The sequence below is a fragment of the Chiloscyllium plagiosum genome, chromosome 30, assembly GCF_004010195.1.
Source record: "Chiloscyllium plagiosum isolate BGI_BamShark_2017 chromosome 30, ASM401019v2, whole genome shotgun sequence".
In the NCBI taxonomy this organism is placed as follows: Eukaryota; Metazoa; Chordata; class Chondrichthyes; order Orectolobiformes; family Hemiscylliidae; genus Chiloscyllium; species Chiloscyllium plagiosum.
Window position 1 is genome coordinate 911,921 of NC_057739.1, and position 14,943 is coordinate 926,863.

Consider the following 14,943-nt stretch of genomic DNA (forward strand, 5'->3'; position numbering starts at 1 on the left):
ACACATTCTGATTGTCAAACATATCCCGGCATCCCATAATTTTAGAGACCTCTACCAAGTCTTTCCATATCCATTGCTGAACCAGAGAAAGCAACCTGAGTTTTTCTAACCTCTCCTTGTTCCTCATACGTTCTAATCCAGACAACACCCTGGTAAATCCCTTCTGCACACTCTTCAAAGCCTCCAAATTCTACTTATACTATGACTTAAACCAGAACTGAATGCAATACTCGAAGTGTGGCCCAAGTAAAGCCCTATAAAACTGCAACATGACATCCTGACAGTTGCGCTCAGTTCTCTGAACAATAAAGGCAAGCATACATTTGGCCTTCTTTCCCAAACTCTCTACCTGCGGGACCACTTTCTCGGAATTATGAACTTGTACCCCAAGATCCCTTGGCAGATCAACGCTATTCAGGCTATTGTTATTAACTGGATACTTTTCCTTAGTATCTGATCTTTCTAAGTGCAGTACCCATATATATCATTAAACTCCACCTGCTGTTTTTCCTCCCATATGTGCAACTGATCTATGCTTTGACAACCTTCTACATTATCCACAAATGCATCAATTATTGTACTGGCTGCAAACCTAATAACCCAACCACGTAGATTTTCATCTAGGTCATTTAGCAGAGGTCCAATACAGATCAGTAAATCCAATTCCAAACATCCAAGTCAGCACGAATCCCATGCATCTTAATCTTCCAGATGAGCCAACTGTTACGAAGGGGAAGTTGTCATCCCTCTGACAATTAAAACCGAAACACCCAGAGAGCAGCACATCAGCTTACAATCTAATAAAGAAGACTGAGAAAGGTTATAACCGACCTCTCACTCCCCAATCTGTTGTAAAGAATTGAATAATGAAATAAAATTATTTTGCTCACTCTGAAATTAACAAATGACAATTTATTTTTCTGACTCCAATAGTGAACAAAACCGTAACAGAATTCCTAACAAACTTAACAATTACTCCCTAACTACGACTCATTCACTGAATTAAAATCTATTTATATGTTGGAATATTTCATCGATGAACCAGAATCTAACAATGCTGGACATGAATGTTACAGAAATGGACAGAACTGTATACTGGGATCTGTTGGCCATTTCTGCTTTTTATGATAAGATTCTATCACTGCGAATGCGATACATAGTGTACAAGACTGGATTACTTTTATTATCCTATCCTGGCTATTGTTGACGTCCCTGGTAAGTCTCACTGCCTGGTTATTATTTCTATAAACCATGTTTAACTGTATCGTTATTATTTCTGTTTGTTCTCCTGCCCGTGCTGTCATTAATACTGCTGATGAGACTCTGAATTCATCTTCCACTCTGCAAACCCTTGCTAACTGTCTGTCTTCTCTTTGATTCTGGTCGACACACAAGAGGGAGATTGCTCAGCTTTATCTGTAAACTACGAATCATTGCGTCCCTGTCATCATTCTTTACTTATTAGGAACATAAAAATCACTGTCTTCTATTCTTGCAAAAAAAACATTTCCTTCATGTGACTCCATTCCATCCCTGGCCAATATCTGAAAGTGCAACAGCGTTTCCACATATGTGGGCTGATTTTCTGGCCACAAATCCTGACCATTATTAATTGTATTCACTAAACCCACAAGAACATTTTTCACTGGATCAACCCAGCCGCTGCTTAAGGTATGAAATGTGAAATCCAGTTTGGTTACTCCCAGGACTCTGCTGACCCTATTCCTGTTCACAAAACTGCATCACCAAAGTTCACCCAAAGATTCCGCAGCTCTTCCCAGAGGTTTGACCGAAATCTGTTCCCCTTGTCATTCCTGTAAGCTTCAATGTATGTTGCTGTTGAATCTTGCAGTGTCTGCAGTTTAAAATTCTCACACACGTGAAGACATCTGTTCATGATATCGCTCTCTGTCTCGTTCTGTCTTTTTCCCAAATCACTGAGAGTTGTTTATGTTTAAACTGATTTCCCTCTGCTCTGTCTCTAATAGTGATTTTCACATCTGCACTCCCTCAGCACTTGTATTTTGCTGCTGTTTCACAGATGCAGAGACATGAACGCATGGAAGCACCACTTCAGTCATTTACAGCTGGACCTGGAAATTTCCCCATGCTAGGCCACTATCACATTCCTGAATATGGGTTCCGGCTTGAAACATCAGTTTTCCTGCTCCTCGGATGCTGCCTATTTTGTGTTTTTCCAGCAACACACTCTCAACTCTGATCACCAGCATGTGCAGACCTCACTGTCTCCACTAACGAGTGCAGGTATATGGAGCAAGAGAGTGATCTATGCCTCTGTACAATCTGCAAATAGTCCACCTCACTAACCAATGCATCAATGTGATCTACAAAGTGTCTTCTGCCTGGTTTGGTTATTCTCGACTCGTTCTGCTAGGTAGATTCAAATTACTATATAACTGATCATTTCACATGATGTCACAGTCTCATTATTTAATTGGTTCATTTTGCAATTGGACACCTGACGGCCACACTCCTCCAGTTAGTCCAAATGCACGGATTGTTCCCCATATTTCTGCAACCATTCTGTAGTATTTAATGGCCCTATTTTATTATAAGGTGAACGATTTTCCTTGCTGTATCTTTCCCTATCCTCGTTATTTTGCTCCTGTGATGCAGTGCTGTGTTATGAAGCTCAGAAAAAATGAAATTGAATGTGTTGAGATATCACCCATTCATCGTGAGCTGGCTGTAAAGCTCCATATTGGAAAAGGGTTTCAACTGCACATTGATTCACAGGTTTAAAACTAGCTTTGTGCCTGTCCACTGAACGCCTGTTAGTTACTCTGAGCTAATCATGTGTTCAGCAACATGCTGAAGCCCTTCAAGTATTATAGCTACGAACCCATCAAATAACTTGCTGGAAATAGGCATTTAAATTAATTCTGTTCCTGGAAAGATACTGGAAGGACTTGAATGTTTTTGTTGGAGTTTGTGGTGTGAACTGCTGGAGATATTTCAGGGAGACCATAGAGTTTGAAAACACAATTCAGAATGAAGCTTTGGGAGGGTAGTTACAATGTATCTTGGCTTTGAACATGCACAAAAAAATGGAGCAGACGCTGCAGAGTGTGGAAGCTTTGAGACCACAGCCTGAGTGGGTGTGGGGAAAGAGATCTGCTGGATCGATCTCGGGTTTGCGAGGAAGCTTACCACGCTACAGCAAACTCAGGAACAAAGTAGAAAAGGACCCTGGAAAGATGGGACCCAGCTCTGTGGTCACCTCTGAGCTGAATCAAACAACATCTGAATTTAGTTTCCGTGATTTCACAAGAGGTTATTGTTGGCAACTGTGAGAAGATCATTTCCTTGGACCATGGAACACGTCTCGTCAAACCCAGCCAATGTGGCATATCATAACACATAGCAGTTGGGAGCAGGAGTAGGACATTCTAAGTGTGCCTGAACAATTAGTATAATTCTGGATGATTGGCTATCTCGGTAGACTGCTCTTACTTCCTTCTCAGATCCTTTGATTCCCATAGAGTCATAGAGATGTACAGCATGGAAACAGACCCTTCAGCCCAACCCGTCCATGCCGACCAGATATCCCAACCCAATCTAGTCCCACCTGCCAGCACTCGGCCCAAATCCCTCCAAACCCTTCCTATTCATATCCCCATCCAAATGCCTCTTAAATGTTGCAATTGTACCAGCCTGATGTGACCTATAAACTATTTCGGAAGCCTTCATGAATGTTTTCGCTGAACACCCTTTTTGCCAAAGAATTACACTGGCTCACCACTCTCTGCATGAAGAAATTTCCACTTATTTCAGTGTTGAATAGCCTATGCTCTAACCATAGACTGTGACAATGATTCTGGACTCACAGATCATTAGAAACGTCCTCTATCTGTTAACCTGCCCAGGCCTATTTCCAATGTTAGAAATTTGATGAGATCCCCTCTCATCCTTCTGAAGGCCAGTGAGCATAATCTTAATTGATAGTCTCTCTTCATGCCACTGTTCTGCTATGCCAGGGGTTAATGCAATAGTGGTAGATAATTGCTCTTTGTACTGGAATCCTCTCGCCATTAAAGCCAACATGTCACTTCTCGTCTTCTCCTTCCGCTCACCTGCATGTTAATCTTCATGAGGTTTCAGGTCTCATTGCACCTCCCACTGTATCAATCTGTCAATATATGACTAATAATCTGCCTTACTGATTTGCGAAATTGTTAATCTCACAATTATCCGCATTATACGTTATCTGTTATAAATTTGTCCATTCATTCAATTTATACAAAACACACTGAAACATCTCTGCTTACTCCTCAAAGCTCACAATCCCAACCAACTTTGTATTACCTACAGTTCCAGATATAAGACGTTAAGATCCCTCATTTAAAACATTAATATGTATTGTGAACAGATGAGGCCAATTACGGATCCCTGTGCTACCTGACCAGTCATTGCCTGCCTCTCAGATGAAATCCAATGGACTTCAAGATTTTCCCCACTAATGGTGTCAGTCTATCCAGTCAATAATTCCCTTTGACTGCGTGTAGGAAACAAAAGTGGTGTCCCATTTCCCACCTTGCAATTCGTAGGAAATATTCCAGAATGTCAGAATTTTGAAAGACAACCACCAATGCACTGATTATTTCCAAGGTCAATTCCTTAGTGTTCTGTGATGCACCTTATTGGCCCTGAGGATTATGGAGGTTTATTCTCATCAAGTTCCCCACCACCTTTTGCCTAGCAATCAGTCAATTCCTTTCCCTTCAAGGAATCTGTGTTTGCCAAAAGTAGTATTGTCTTGTTTGTGTCTTTCTTAGTGAAGACGAAACCAAGATATCATGTGAAGATGAAAAAAAAGTGTGTTAATTGAAGTCTCTGATAAAATAAACACCTTCACAATAAGCCTGTGAGATGATGATTTTAAACAAAAACTAGCGATAAAGGGAATAATTGAGCTGTAAGTGCTGTTTTTCGAACAATTATGGATGATTTAACATCACAAACTTTCACAAATCGAAATTTAAAAGGCAGAATTAAGAACTGATGTAGACAACCATTCTTTCTGTTATTTATTTTGTGGGGTATAGCTATCACTGGCTGGCCAGCATTTATAGCACACCCCTGATTGCCCTTGAGAAGATGGTGGTGAGTTGCCTTCTTGAACTGTTGCAGTCAATATGCAGTGAGTGAAGCCAAATTTCATTAGCTTCAATGTTTTGATTCAGTGACAATGGAAGAACGGCAATATATTTTCAAGACAGAATGGTAAGAAGTTTGGCATCAGGATTTTATCATGTGAGGTGAAATTGAAAGTGATGATGGTCCTGATTATTTGCTGCTCTTGTCCTTGACCGAAGTGGCTGTGAGTTTAGATGATGCTATCTGAGGAGCTTTGGTGAATTTCTGCAGCCAATCTTGTGGATGTTACAGTTTGTGGTCACTGAGCGTTGGTGGTGGAGGGAGTGAATGCTTGTTAATGTAATGTTAATCAAGCCGGCTGCTTTGTCCTGAATGGTATCAGGTTCCTTGATTGTTGTTGGAGCTACAGCATGCAGGCAAGTGGGAAGTATTCCACCACACTTGTTCCTTGCAGATGATGGACGGGCTATGGGGATGCAGGTGGTGAGTTACTCGCATCAGTATTCCGAGCCTCAGTCTGTTCGTGTAGCCAATGTGTCTATGTGCCAAGTCCAGTTGACGTTCTGCTCAGTAGTAACAGCCTGGCTGTTGATCGCAGGAGAATCAATGACAGTAACATCATTGAATGTCACAGGGCAGTGGTTATATTGTCTGAGGTGACTGACCTCCAGTAACCACAACCTTCTTTCTATATGTCAGGTATGACACTGACGAGCAGAACGTGTGTCCCCTGATATCCGTCGATTTCAGTTTTACAATGGTTCCTTAATGCCACACTTAGATAGTTTTGACTGAGGAAAGTTTCAATGAAAACACTTGCGTGAAACTACCAGCAAACAAGTTATTTTAGTGTTGGGGAAATTATTGTGGCAGGAATAATAATAAAATCGTATTAGATACGAAGTGAACATAAAATGCTGTAGCATTCCATACGGACTCAATTTGGAAAGACTTGAATCAGACAAACCTGAAATAAAACATTACAACAGTGTGATGACATGATGGCAAAGGTTGAATGTGGAAACGTAAAGGCAGAGAAGAAATGGAAACATTGAAGGAGATGGTCCATAACTCTTCAGCAAGATATAAGAGACGAATATTAGATGATGACATGAAAAAGGATAGTAGATCAGAAAAAGAAGTTCCAACATTCGAAAAACATTTTAAAGTACAGAATGGCTAGAGTCAACTGTTATTCTTCAGATGAGCTGTAAATATATTGCTACCATCTGTCTCAGCGAAAGCTAATTTAACCAAAAATGTTGAGGTCACCTGGTGTTAGAGTTCATATGTATTCACATATAAAGGATTGTTTAACATGCACAAAACACACAGACAAACTAATGATGGAACATGCACATTGAAAAATAGAAACGTGCTCCTTATTATGAATCTTGTGGAATTCTGAATGAACCTGAAAGACAAAAACCTTGGTTAATGCATCCTGATTGGGAATGGTCCATTTAATTTCCTGAAGGTGAGAGGCTTACAAGTGAAATGTCAACAGTTGTGTGTCATGTGTTTGCAGAGGTATGATCTTGAAGGCAGGACAACAGTGTGGGTCTGACGCTGCTGGTGCTGCTATTTCAGAGGATTATTAGGATTATTTCTTATTCTAAAATCGCATTGAATTTCAATAACAGCCATTTTTTGACTGTTTGATGCTAATGACCATGTCATGCTCAAAACAACATGCATTGGAGTTATATGTCCATCCCAAGAGCAGTGAGAGAACAGGTTCAGAAAGAGAAACTAATATTGGAGATTGTTTTTAATTGTGACATGGTCGCAGTGCGCGTTTTCTGTACAGATGTAATCTGTTCCTCAGCTCAGAAAAAATGTTATTTGTCTACGAAAAATTAAGTTTTCTCACCGGGTCTTTCTTTCTGCTTTGCAGTTGATGTAATAGCAATTGTCATTCTGTCCCAGGGAAAGTGTGGACTTGTCACTTGCACCACTGGCGGCCATGATATTGACGGATCTTATGGTCATTATCACTGAGGTCATACTCCATCGAATCAACAATTATTATTTCCCATTGAATGTCGTGAAGCTCACTTCTATGTGCTGACCCCTCCATGTTTTGATCTGTGAACAGCCATAGACTGTTCTGTCTGGTTCACCGTGACTTTCATTTTTGATCGATTTGTTGCCGTTTCTTGCCGGAAACTGAAATTGAAATATTGCACCAAGAAAACTGCAATTGTGGTTCTCGCCACAAATGGCATTCTCCTATGTTTAAAAAACATTCCCATTTACTTCAGATATAAACCTAACTGGGTAATTAACAGTGTAGAATGGCGGTGTTCTAATAAGCAAATCTACTTTAGAGAGCCAAGGTGGATTGGATTTAGGATATTTGAAAAGGTTTTAACACCATTATTACCATTCAGTTTAATTCTGTTATTCAATATTATGACAGTCAGACACATTTTAATGGTCAGTCGAGCCCGTATGGGATTGAAACATCACAAAAAAGACGAAAAACACACTGACCAAGAGATGGAGAGCAGAAGGAAATCGATGATTTTACTCTTTACCATATCTGGCACCTTCATCTTCTTGTGGTTTGTTTACATTATATATCTTTTTGATTTTGATGATTCCATAGTCAGTTCTGATGGGATATTTGAAGTGCTTGCCTATATGCTGAGAAATTTAAGTTGTTGCACAAACACATTTATTTATGTGGCTACTCAGTCCAAGTTCAGAGAGCAGTTGAAGAGCATGTTGAAATATCCCCTCGTGTCTATTCATAAACTCGTGAATAGAAAAAACAACTTCACTGTCAACAGGGGTGGTACCAGAGGACTGGAGAGTGGCGAATGTTGTGCCCCTGTTCAAAAAAGGGAATAGGGATAACCCCGGGAATTACAGGCCAGTTAGTCTTACTTCGGTGGTAGGCAAAGTAATGGAAAGGGTACTGAGGGATAGGATTTATGAGTATCTGGAAAGACACTGCTTGATTAGGGAGAGCCAGCACGGATTTGTGAAGGGTAGGTCTTGCCTTACAAGTCTTATTGAATTCTTTGAGGAGGTGACCAAGCATGTGGATGAGGGTAGAGCAGTGGATGTAGTATACATGGATTTTAATAAGGCATTTGATAAGGTTCCCCATGGTAGGCTTATGCAGAAAGTCTGGAGGCATGGGATAGAGGGAAATGTGGCCAGTTGGATAGAAAACTGGCTAACCAGTCGAAGTCAGGGAGTGGTGGTAGATGGTAAATATTCAGCCTGGAGCCCAGTTACAAGTGGAGTTCCGCAGGGATCAGGTCTGGGTCCTCTGCTGTTTGTAATTTTTATTAATGACTTGGAAGGATGGATCAGTAAGTTTGCAGATGATACGAAGATTGGTGGAGTTGTGGATAATGAGGAGGGCTGTTGTCGGCTGCAAAGGGACTTCGATATGATGCAGAGCTGGGCTGAGGAGTGGCAGATAGAGTTCAAACCTGCTAAGTGTGAGGTTGTCCATTTTGGAAGGACAAATAAGAATGCGGAATACAGGGTTAACGGTAGGGTTCTAAGTAAGGTGGAGGAGCAGAGGGATCTTGGGGTCTATGTTCATAGATCTTTGAAAGTTGCCACTCAGGTGAATAGAGCTTGTAAGAAGGCCTATGGTGTATTAGCGTTCATTAGCAGAGGGATTAAATTCAAGAGTCATGAAGTGATGTTACATCTGTACAGTACTTTGGTTAGGCCACATTTGGAGTACTGTGTGCAGTTCTGGTCACCTCACTTTAGGAAAGATGTAGAAGCTTTGGAGAGTGTGCAGAGAAGATTTACCAGGATGTTGCCTGGAATGGAGAATAGGTCGTATGAAGATAGGTTGAGCACGCTAGGCCTTTTCTCATTGGAACGGAGAAGGATGAGGGGTGACTTGATAGAGGTGTATAAGATGATCAGGGGGATAGATAGAGTAGACAATCAGAAACTTTTTCCCCGGGAACAACAGAGTGTTACAAGGGAACATAAATTTAAGGTGAAGGGTGGAAGGTATAGGGGAAATGTCAGGGGTAGGTTCTTTACCCAGAGAGTGGTGGGGGCATGGAATGCGCTGCCTGTGGGAGTGGTAGAGTCAGAATCATTGGCGAACTTTAAGTGGCAATTGGATAGGTACATAGATGGGTGCTTAAGCTAGGACAAATGTTCGGCACAACATCGTGGGCCGAAGGGCCTGTTCTGTGCTGTATTGTTCTATGTTCTAACTGAGAGCAGCACAACTATCCTAACAGCAATAGGCAAGTACTAACCCCAAGGATACAAAAACAACTTCACATAGCTCTAAACAATGGAAAGTAAAGGGATGTACGGGGGGTGAACATAGTTAATAAGCTTGGGCTATGGATCAGCAGCATGGAAGAAAACTGGGTAAAGACTAAACATTGTCAACCAGAGGACAGGAAGTACGGGAGCAGAATGAAACCCCATGCAGGATATTCATTTCAGAGGAACAGGGAAACAACATAGGAGTCAGCACAACTCACAACGATGGGACAGGTGGCAAGGGGAGGGTCACGTGGAGACCAGTAAATAGAGACCTGCTGTCAAGAAAACAAAACAACAGAATTAATAATGAAACATACAATGTGACTCGTTGAAGAGGACGTGAACTGGAGTGCTGTGAATGACTGGACTGTTTGGAAGGAATAATAAGAATCACTCACAGGTTTCAATCTTACATACTCAAAATAGTGCATTTATAAAAACAAATGGGGTTTGTGAACAGCATATTCTTTAAGTGTATGACTATTGTTTTTGCAAACAAGTTATTGCTGGTAATCATATGCTTAAGATGGCGATAAACAGGACATTCATCTCTCAGAGGGTAGTTTATCTCTGCAATTGTTTAACACAGCGGTTGTCAAAGTTAGAGCAATAAGTATATTAAAGCGAAGGCAGAAAGATTTCCAATTATTCGTGGATTAAATGGCTCTGGTCAAAGACACGTCCACTAACTGTCCTCTGTCTGACCTGCTCATTTCCTCCTCAAAGAATTTTGACAGATTTGTCAGGCAGAACCTTGAGAAGTCTTGTAATTTCTGCTCCATTTTATCATGAGCTCACCAATCGCAACCATGAAAACAAATGCTAAAGTCCTTAAAATGAATAAGGCCATGCTAACCATCCAATACTTATACGTCTTCTTCCTCTCTCCCTCCTTAAACCGGGATGTAAACATTAGCGATTTTCAGTCCTCACGACGTTACCTGACTCCAGTGATTCCTGAATCGTCACCAGTGCCTTTACAATCTCCTCAGCTATCTCCTTTGGAACTCTGTGATGTAGCCCATTCAGTCCTGGGTTATTTATCCACCTTCAAAACTTTCAGCATTCCCAGCACCTTTTCCTAAATAGTGGACACTGCACGCAACCCTCTCCCAGACTCCTTATGGTTCTGGTAAGTTATGGTGTTGCCCACTGGGAAAGCTGATGCAAAATTTCCCCAGTATTTCTTTGTTCTCTATTGCTCCTTCTCCAGGTATATTTCTAGCGGTTCAATATTTACTCTTGCTTCTCTGCAACCAGATATCTAAAAAATCTTGCAATCTTGCAATCTTGTGTTGATCATAGGACAATACAGAACCGGAACGGGCCCTTTGACACATGATGTTGTGGCGAACATGACGCCAAAATAAATTAATTCATTCTGCCTGCCTTTGATTGACATACATACATTACTTGTGTTTTCATCTGATAATCCAAAAGTCCTTTCATTGTCCCTACTGTATATGCCACCACCAACAAATACTTCTCTTACTCTGTGTAAAAGCCTGCCCCTCATGGCTCCTTTGAACTTTCCCATCTCACCTTCAATGCGTATCCCATAGTATTAGACATTTCAACTCTGGGAAACACCTTCTGACTATCAAACTTATCCCCGCATCCCATAATTTTAGAGACCTCTACCAAGTCTCTCCATATCCATCGCTGCACCAGAGAAAGCAACCCGAGTTTTTCTAACCTCTCCTTATTCCTCATACATTCTCACTTAGACAACACCCTCGTAAACCTCTTCTGCACCCTCTCCGAAGCCTCCAAATCCTTCTTATAATGTGACAACCAGAACTGAATGCAATACTCGAGGTGTGGTCTAAGTAAAGCCCTATAAAACTGCACCATGACAACCTGACAGTTGCACTCAATTCCTTGAACAATAAAGGCAAGCATACATTGGGCCTTCCTTCCCACCATATTTACCTGTGTGGCCAAATCCTGGGAATTTTGAACTTGTACCTCAAGAAACTGGATACTTTTCCTTAGTATTTGATTTTCCGAAGTGCAGTACCAATACGTACCCGGATTAAACTACACCTGCTCTTTTCCTCCTATATGTCCAATTGATCAATCACTTGACAAACTTCTACATTATCCACAAATCCATCAATTATTGCGTTGGCTGCAAATCTACTAACCCAACTATCTAGATTTTCATCCTGGTCATTCATTTATATCACAAACAGTAGAGCCCCAATATGGATCACTGCAGAGTACCACCATTCACGGTCCGCCAGTCTGAATCACCCCCTTCCAATATTACCCTGTATCTTCTGTGAGCAAAGCTATTCTGATTCCAAACAGCCAAGTCAGCGTGAATGCCATGCATCTTAATCTTCCAGATGAGCCGACTGTTAGGAAGGGGAGGTTGTCATCCCTCTGATAATTAAAACCAAAACACCCAGAGAGCAACACCTCACCTTGTAATCTAATAAAGAAGACTGAGAAGGGTTATAACCTACCTCTCACTCCCCAATCTGTTGTAAAGAATTGAATAATGAAATGAAATTATTTTGCTCACTCTGAAATTAACAAATAACAATGTATTTTTCTGACTCTAACAGTGAACGAAACCGTAACAGAATTCCTAATAAATTTAACAATTACTTCCTAACTACTACCCATTCACTCACTGATTTAAACTCTATTTATGTGTTGCTTCAAAACTGAAGGTCCCACTTATATAAATCCAGCGAATAAAAAAAAACGGCAATTTAAAGTTTACTCTCTCAAAATTCACATGGAATGTGTCTTCCAGATTACTCCTCTAACTCTCCACTGATTCTGTTGTTCGGGATCTTTTCTCTGTGAATTCGTCTGCTCTGAACACCTCTCTCGGTTGAATTGTGATGTCAGGAATGTTCTCTAAACGTGCCGTCTACCTCCATGAATAAATTGTGTTTCTTTTTTCTGAGTATCGAGGTTTCTTATCTCTTCAGATAGCAAGTTGTTCTCCTCTCTCTGTCCAAGTGCCCTGTCATTATCCCAGCGATAACATATTGATTTCTTTCCAATTGGATTGTTTCAAGCTTGTCAACATCATCAGATTTAGAATTAATTGCTTTCAACCTGGCCAAAAACAGCAAAGTGGACTTGAGGATTACCAGATCAACTCAATTGAATGGAAATTCAATTGACTGAATGGTATAATTCTGCTCCTCTGTCTTATGGTTTTCTCGTCAGTAATTCCATGAATACCACTCTCCAATATTCCTATTCTTCTGTCTCTATTTTTATCAGCATTAACTCTAAAGTTTGTCTTTATCTCACTCATTTAACACAAGTCCGACAAACACTAGATCCCAATGCCATAGGATGTCTGGAAGGTCTCTGCAAACCATTGACTTGTTGTGAAAAGCATTTTTTTAACCAGTTCTGTAATTGCACGAAACATTTCATTATTTGCAATCTCACCTATGCTTTACAATCCTCTACTCTCCCTGTAAAGCTGTCCAGGCCCTGTGTCGTTCATATTTTTGTAACGAACTCCAAATCTGGACACACCCTATCACTTGTGGACATTGCACATAAAAATATACTCTTCTTATTGTTGTGGTTCTGTTCGCCGAGCTGGGAATTTGTGTTGCAGACGTTTTGTCCCCTGTCGAGGTGACATCCTCAGTGCTTGGGAGCCTCCTGTGAAGCGCTTCACAGGAGGCTCCCAAGCACTGAGGATGTCACCTAGACAGGGGACGAAGCGCCTGCAACACAAATTCCCGGATCGGCAAACAGAACCACAACAACGACTACCCGAGCTACAAATCTTCTCAAAAACTTTAAATACTCTTCTTATCTTTGTAACCTTGTCCACATCCTGCAGTCCTTTGTAACATTATAACTTGTTTGAGACTCAGTAAATTTCTTACACTTTGCATCGTTCTCCAGAACACCACAATTCTCCTCTTTATAACCTACTTCACATTTTCAACTGTAAGCTCTCTCAGTCCTTCAGCACTCACCATCTTCAGGAATTCCTCCAGTCTGGGTAAAATTACCACACTGAAGGGTGAAATGTTAGGAAGTAAAATAAAAGATAATAAGAGCTCAGCATTATAAGTGTCAGAAAGGATGTACTGATTAAAGCAACAGAGCCCATAGTGCTGAAAGACTGCAAAGCCAGAGAGGACAGATGACCAAGTGCAGGAACGGAAGACGCAATGAGTGACCTATTCTCTTCACTATACCAACAGTTATGACAGCAAAGCACACTCTAAGTTTATTGAAATCAGGTGTAATTAAACACGTAGGACTCTGAAATTTAACATTGGATCTGCATAAACTGTTGTGATTTAATTCTGAATCTTGGTGGTAACTGCGCTAAACACCAGTGTAAATTCTTGAAGTCAGCATTTATGCTTGCACCTTCCAACCATTTAGTGCATCACATGCTATTTAGTGACATCTATTGAGAAAGTTTGTTATTTGGAATACAATGTAACACTATTTGCAAAAATGAATTGTGACATCAAACTTTTCTTTCACAGCCTCTGCCTCCGAGCTTACTTTTTCCAACAAGACTCCTGCCCACCCTCCAAGATTCACAATCCTGACTGCCCCAGCCAACCCATCGTCTCAACCTGCTCCTGCCCCACTGAACTGATCTCCACATACCGCAATACCATGCTATCCCCACCCCACCCCCGGTCCAGGAACTTCCAGCATATGTTTGGGACAACAACCACAGCCTCCACTTCCTCCAAGGCTTATGTTTCCCTGAATCCAACACCTCATCTTCTTCATGGACATCCAGACCTTTTATATTCGTTCACCATGACCGGGGTCTGCAAGCCCTCCATTTCTTCTTTAACCAGTTCTGATCACTGTTTTCAAAATGCTCTCCCACTAGTGGGTCAGTCAACTGGCGAGCTCATTAGCCAATACAAAGTCCAGTAAGGCCTCTCCTCTAGTTGGAATTTTCGCATACTATTTCAAGATCCCTCATGGATTGACCTAAAAATTCTGTCTTAACCAAGCCTCTTCCATTAAGGGAGTCCCAGTCAATCGTGGGGAAGTCAAAGTCACCACGCTGACCACCCTGTTATTATTGTATCATTCCAGAACCTGCCTACATAGGTATTTATCAATGTGTAGGTGCCCTGTTGGGGATTGTGGAAATATCATACTAGTGTGATTGTGCCCATCTTAGTTATGGCTCTTCCCATATTTCCTCAGTGGATATCTCCTCTCTGAGTGCAGCAGTGACAATCTCCCTAATTAGTAATGCAACTACTCCATCTCTTTTATCTTCTTGTCTTCCTCATCTAAAACACGAAACCCTGACAATGTGAGCAGCCAGTCATGTCCCTGTCTCAATCAAATCTTTGTAATGGCCTCAATACCATAGCCCTTTGTCCCCGCCCAGGCTCTAAGTTCATCTGGATCAGTGGTGCTGGAAGAGCACAGCAGTTCAGGCAGTATTGAGGACAGGCAAAATCCGAGGACAGGCAAAATCGACGATTTGGGCAAAAGCCCTTCATCAGGAATAAAGCCTGAAGCGTGGAGAGATAAGCTAGAGGAGGGTGGGGGTGGGGAGAGAGTAGCATAGAGTAC